Here is a 6,414-nt window from a genome sequence, read left to right as displayed (position 1 = left end):
GGTGCATAAGCTCTGGGCCCCTCCCTCTTCCCATCATTGTCTCTTGCACGCGCCCCACTAGAAGAAGCAAGAGTCAGGAGTGCTAGGCAATGATGTCCTGATGTTGCTGTCTATATAAAGCATCCTTCTTTAGGAGAGAGAATTTGGGGCTGTGAGGGAAGCAAAAAAATAACTCAGGGCCCAATAGCCTAAACAGGAAAGAAACTCCCCCTTTGTAAAAGACTATAAGGGTAGAAGTTCCCTTCAGATGAACTACTTTTGTGCTGAGGGACACTCTCTGATGCACTACCTCTTCCCTAACATGTTCATTCACCCTGGGAACTGTACTAATTTAGGGCAGAGAATTATTCCTTGCTGAGGTAGGGAGAATAATAAAGAAGGGTATTGTTGCCAGAAATAAACAGAACCTGAAATAAAAAAAAAATTAAAAAAAAAGAAATTCTATTACTTTGGGCAATTTTAAAGCCAACTTCTTCCCCTATGTAGCAAGTACTCTAAATGTTTCCTTGGCATATAGAGTATACTTCATGATGCATAATAGGTATGTGAGTCCTCTATAGCTACCCTCTAGCCCAAGAGATGCCATTTGTTGGTTTATTTAGGGCATTTATAGTATCTAGTTCATCTTACAAATTATGAAAGTGGTATTAGAAGATTAAACATATTTCCCAGACAACTCAAGAAAAGCACATGAAGGCGGTTTTTGAAGAATAATCTGGCCTCTATAACACATAATCCAAAGCCCTTTACACTTCATGTTCTATCAGCAAACAGCCAGATTACTTACTGCACAACCCATACTTACCATGTCAGCACAGCTGACGGCAGCCAGCAAGTTAACTAAGGCTGGACAGGGCAAGTATGATGGTAAGAACTATGAAGCATTTACTCCTAATTAATTGCACTAAAATTAAACAAATTGTATCTTAACGAGTCATTACTAAATTGATGTGTGAAAATTGCCACAGATTCTTCCCGTGTGGTTAGTTCTACTTATATGATTGCTTCTAAGGGCAAGTACATCATATGAGCTGATCACCTCTCTTCCTCTTAACATAAGATGAGGACACATTTTGACAGTTAACTGTTCATCAGTAGAAATGTGACTGGCTTCAACTAGCAACTTAAAAGAAGCAGAGTACAAGATCCTATATGGAAACGTGTACCAGTCCTTCACCCACTACTCTTTCACAGCCCAAGAAAATGAGGGTGGGGTGTACATATCTCTAAAACTCCATGATCTTTTACCACAGAAATGATTGCTTGCTGTTGGGGATTGATGTGTCCTGACAAATATAAATTGTGAGTACTTAAGACAAACCACACAGAGAGAGAAATTACTAATTTTCAAGCTATTAGAATATAGTCAAATTCACTTAATACCAAAACTCTAGTGAACATAATTAATTTTCTGGATGTTGAACAACATCAGAATCATGTACTTGCAAGTCATTGGTATGAACAGCAGGGGTCATCAGATTAGACATTTAAATATATATACATAGAGAAGAAATTGGAAGTTCTACACAAAACATGGTGTGACTCATGGTGTCCATATTGCCAGCAGCCCCTCCAAACAGAAACTGCTCCAGGCTCACAGCTTCTGTATATTGACAAGCCCAAGGCAACCTGTTGCAAAGTTAGGGCAGCCCTTGCTGATTGGACCAAGGTAATGCTTGGCTCACAGAAGTCAATCCACTGGCTAACCACTACTCCACAATATGCTTTTGACATGGAAAAAAATCAACTGCTACCCTAGAAACTTTAACCTTGATATATAGTATATGGATCTACAAACTCAGAGATAGAAATAGAAATTGGCATTGGAGATAGATACAGATATAAAGATAGATATTAGAGATAAAAATTAGGGAAAGAGATAGAGATTAGATGAGATGGAGATGAAAGAGATAATCAGAAAATGTTCGTAGAGGAGTGTAAGATAAAGAAATCTGTGAAAGCTAAATTTCTGAGTAAACCAAACTATAAGCAAGCAGAAGGCATAGGAGCAGAGAGGAAGGTGGGAAGGGTCGGGGATAAGGAGCATCTCACTGGATGTGGGAGTCCACACTGGGGAAGTAACAACTCAAAAGCAATGCCTAGATCTGCCTTGGATTCTGAGCTGTCATCCAGCTCTTATGGTCTGGGCCCTGCCCCTCCCCACATTACTGGAGATAAACTGGATGAGTTTCAACCCTCACCCCCCATCAGATCAGTAAAACAAGAATAAAAATATTGATGTGACTGCCACTTCCCAAGCATGTTAATATCTTAAGCAGGACATGAATAACTTACCAATAATATTCTTTCATAAAAGATTAAACTAGAAGTAACAGCTTGTTTTAATTATCAATTTTTGCAATTTCATTTTAAACAGAATGAAGGAACTCCATGATTCCACTTTCACGTGAAGAGCAAACTAAAACCAGAGTTACAGAATTTAGGTTAGGAGTCAAGGCTAAATGCCAGGAGACCAGAGCCAGCTTCACAAACACAGGAACCCTGAATACTGCTATAATTGCCTCTTAAAAAAGCTTTGAGTACCATTTGTCTCAGACCCATGGGAAAACAAAATTCACGTTACTTCATAAAAAAAATGTATTACATTCATCACTGCTCAATTTAGTTACACAAAACAGAAATCAAGAAATCTAATGCCTCAGGGAGCAGTATTCAGATCAGCAAATCTGAGTAGAAAAAAAAAAAATTAGTCAATATAGTAGAAAGAAATTGTGACCAAGAAAGAAAGAGCAAGTGGGAAAAGTTATTCTAGGAGACTAGTAAGATTCGAATTCTAGTAGAAATATATTCCAGACTCTACAAGGAAAATAAGACCTGGGTAGGGAGCATGGTGTCAGACTTCGAAAAATTGTAGGCCAAAGAGTAAAGAAGACATAATACATCTATACTTCATTCCTTCTTGGATTTCTTATGAGACAGTAATTCTGTGTATCCTTCAGTTCTGTGTTATAATTTGACTAGGAAAAGGAATTAAGGGCACTGGTGATCAGTGTTGAAAACAGCAATGTGTTGTTCCAGAAACCCTGTGCACTTGTATTAAATTGTAGCAGCCCTTCCATGCCTGTTTCTGGTCTGCCTAAGACTGTATGGCCACACTACATTATTCCCTCTTCTAATTTCTGCTACAGAGGCTCGTGTGTGGCTCTCATTTCCTTGGTTTGGGTTTACTCTCCCAGAGCAAAGGGATGCTTTGTGTTGTGTCTTGGTAACAACTAAAAGCAGCTGAGTGTATGCAGATCCCTTGTGCCGACGTTCATGTGACTACCTAGTCTTTAGCACTCCAACTCACATTGAAGTTCAAGGTCACTCCCCTCTTCAGTAGATCCCACCCACTTCCTACCTCACCCTGTTACCTATCACTAGATGCCCAGCTTAGTTAAAAACAAACAAAATGTAGTAGAAATTAGGCATGATGCTACATACCAAATGAGGATGCCACAGTCTGTAACGATTCATAACCACCCTCCTCCCTTCATGGTTATTCTGGGGGAATGTGTTCCATTCCCTAGTCGTTGAGCTAGACGTTTAGCCTTCAAGACTTACACATTGCGTTACCCATGGATAGATGCACTGGAGTGCAGTATTTAAGATCCCTTAAATACTTCAAGGTGTCCCTGGGAATCTTTGCCATATTTTCTTAATTCCAAGAAGAAAAAGTTAACTTTTTATTTTTTAGCTTTTTTACACTGAATAGAAGTATTTCAATAGCACAATTGTTTTTGAAAAGTCAGGAACTTTGCTACAGTTACAGACATTGTTTATGTAAAAATGAGTCCAAAAAAGAAAAGTGTCAAGTGTGCATATCATGTAAATGTTCAAAGTTTTCATAATCCATTATAAAGTTTAAAAATGACAGTGTAAATAAAAATGTTTAATGGCAATAGAAAAGCTGAATGTATTTGGAGGAAGTCGATTAAATTAAAGTCAAATTTAATACATTCTGCATTCTCCTTACTTGGAGGTGAAATAATAATCCAAGACTGGCCCTTATTTATTCCTTTGAGAGCTATAAAGAACAATGACTGGAATGACTTTGAGAGAAAGGGATGAGGACCTGACAGCCAGCAGGGAGGTTGGATACTGCTGGGAAGAAAGAATTAAGAGAGGAAAAATGGGGGGGAGAGGCTGTGACAGAGAAGGAAAGTGAATAAGTAAATTAATGAAAAAGAAGAGAAAGAAAAGAAAATCCTCAGGAGAAGAAGTAAAAATGTAGTTGAAAAACATACAAACAAGCACAGAAGAATAGCTGGGTCAGGGAAATACAAAATACTACAGTTTTGCTTTCAAAACATAAAATATAATAGACATGATGCTGGTCAGAGATAAGCAATGGGAAAAACACTTCTGTGCTCCTAGTGTCTAAAAAATATTTGCACAATGAAATTCCATCTTGTTAGTACACTCCTTATTCCCAATGCTACCATCATGAACAAACAGATAATCAGATTCATCATATGTATCACTTACCTTTAATTATTAGTACTCCAAATTGCATTAAGCTAAGGAAAAAATAATAATTATAAGAGAAAAAAAGTGTGGAATACTGTAAGAGAGAATATTTGCTCCCTTTTTCTGTTCCCTTGCAAGAATGTCTACACGAGGTAATCGGCAAATCTTGTGTTTCATTTTTAAACAGTTTTTTTAATACTACAGCCAATGTCCAATTAAAAAGTCAGGTGCTAAGGTGCTAACCTGGTATAAAATATATTTCTCATTTTTACATAATAAAGCAAAATGGGGGTAACAATAAAACTCAGAGTGTTCTGGGATGTCACGTGCCATCATAGGGTACAAATCCAAAGAGGCATCTTCACCTGGCAAGGCATGTGGATGGTGCCTCCACAAGCTATGTGACCCTACATAAAAGTCACTGTAGGTCTAGATTTACCATGGTTAATTCTCTTATAGGCCCTTATTATGTGCTTTGATAACAAAAAGTAACAACAATAAAAGCCTATGATTGCTTTTTTTTTTCCAAAACTGGTTCAGAATCAGCATTCATTTCCCAATCAGGATGCTGAAAAGGAAGCCATATTTCCCTTCAAGGCAGCTTAAATCTCAAATTTCTTACTCACTACCCATGAGATCTTGTGCATGTGATCTGTTTCTAGACCCCAGTTCACAGTATCTAGTAGGATTAGTCATCTCATATAACTTTGATAGGCTCTGCATGTTTAAGTGACAGGAGAACTGACAATGAATGAGTTGCCCATTACCATGCTTGCAATCACTCATATGTACTTGGTCTAAGAAATTCCAAATATTAATTAAAAGTATGCCCTGGGCTAAATTACTGGCATATCTATATGAATCATCTGTAGTGTAATATGTACTAATATATATATTAACGGATTATAATACATAGTATATATAAACAAAAACTGTGTCATATAGAGATTTGAAATTTTCATGTTCACATATCTGAACATGATTCTTTATAGCATGAAGGAATGTAAAGAACATTTAGGTGCATAATAATAGTTATTAGCAGATTTTGTTCGACCATGTAATATACAACCCTCAACTCAAATATTTTTATAAAGAGATAATAAGTTCAACAGAGAACCAATCCATTGGCATTTATGCTTGTTGTTTCACCAATCTGGGGGAGAGGCCCAGGTGCCCAGCTCAGTTTACATCAAGAAGTAACACTGAGTCAAAACCCAAGGAGAAATAAAGTTTACTATCATAATCATAGGCATAAAACTCCAAATAAGATATTGTCACGCTGAGCCAACCAGTGTCCTTTTCAAAAAGCATCTATTATTTATGACAATAAAGTAAGGATGAAGAGTAAGAGTAAATATTTATCCTTCCCATAACTTATTTTTAAATTAGCAGCAGAGTGCCATAAAGGAAACGTCGTTAACCTAAGCTCAGAGTCCATCTAATGGAAAGTCAGAAGCATTGCCTTCAAAGTCAGGCAGGAAGCAGGAATGGGTTGTCATTGGTTCTGCTTAGCTTTGTGTGAAAGTTTGACCAACCAATAAAATAAAATAAATATTTAAGACCTGAAAAGAAATAAACACAAGTACTCACTACTTTGTATACAATATTTGGTGGGCAGGGTGCTGGAAATCTCTAAGAAAATCTGTAGACAAATTCTAAGAAAGCTGAGCAGAATTCCAACATTGAAAATATGGAGCAATATTAAATCTGTATTACTCGTATTTATCAGTAAATAAAAAGGAGTTTGTGACCAGGTATAGTGGTTGGTGCACATCGTTGATGACAACATTCAAGAGACAGAGGAAGAAAGATCTCTGTGAGTTCAAGACCAGCCTAGCCTACATAGTAAGCTGCAAGACAACCAGGATTAACTTAGTTAGACTCTGTGGATAGGAAGGAAGGAGGAAGGCAGAGATGGAGAAACGGAGGGAGGGAGGGAGGGAG

Source organism: Mus caroli, chromosome 8 (assembly GCF_900094665.2).
Source record: "Mus caroli chromosome 8, CAROLI_EIJ_v1.1, whole genome shotgun sequence".
Taxonomy (NCBI): Eukaryota; Metazoa; Chordata; class Mammalia; order Rodentia; family Muridae; genus Mus; species Mus caroli.
Note: the sequence above shows the minus strand (reverse complement) of the source record.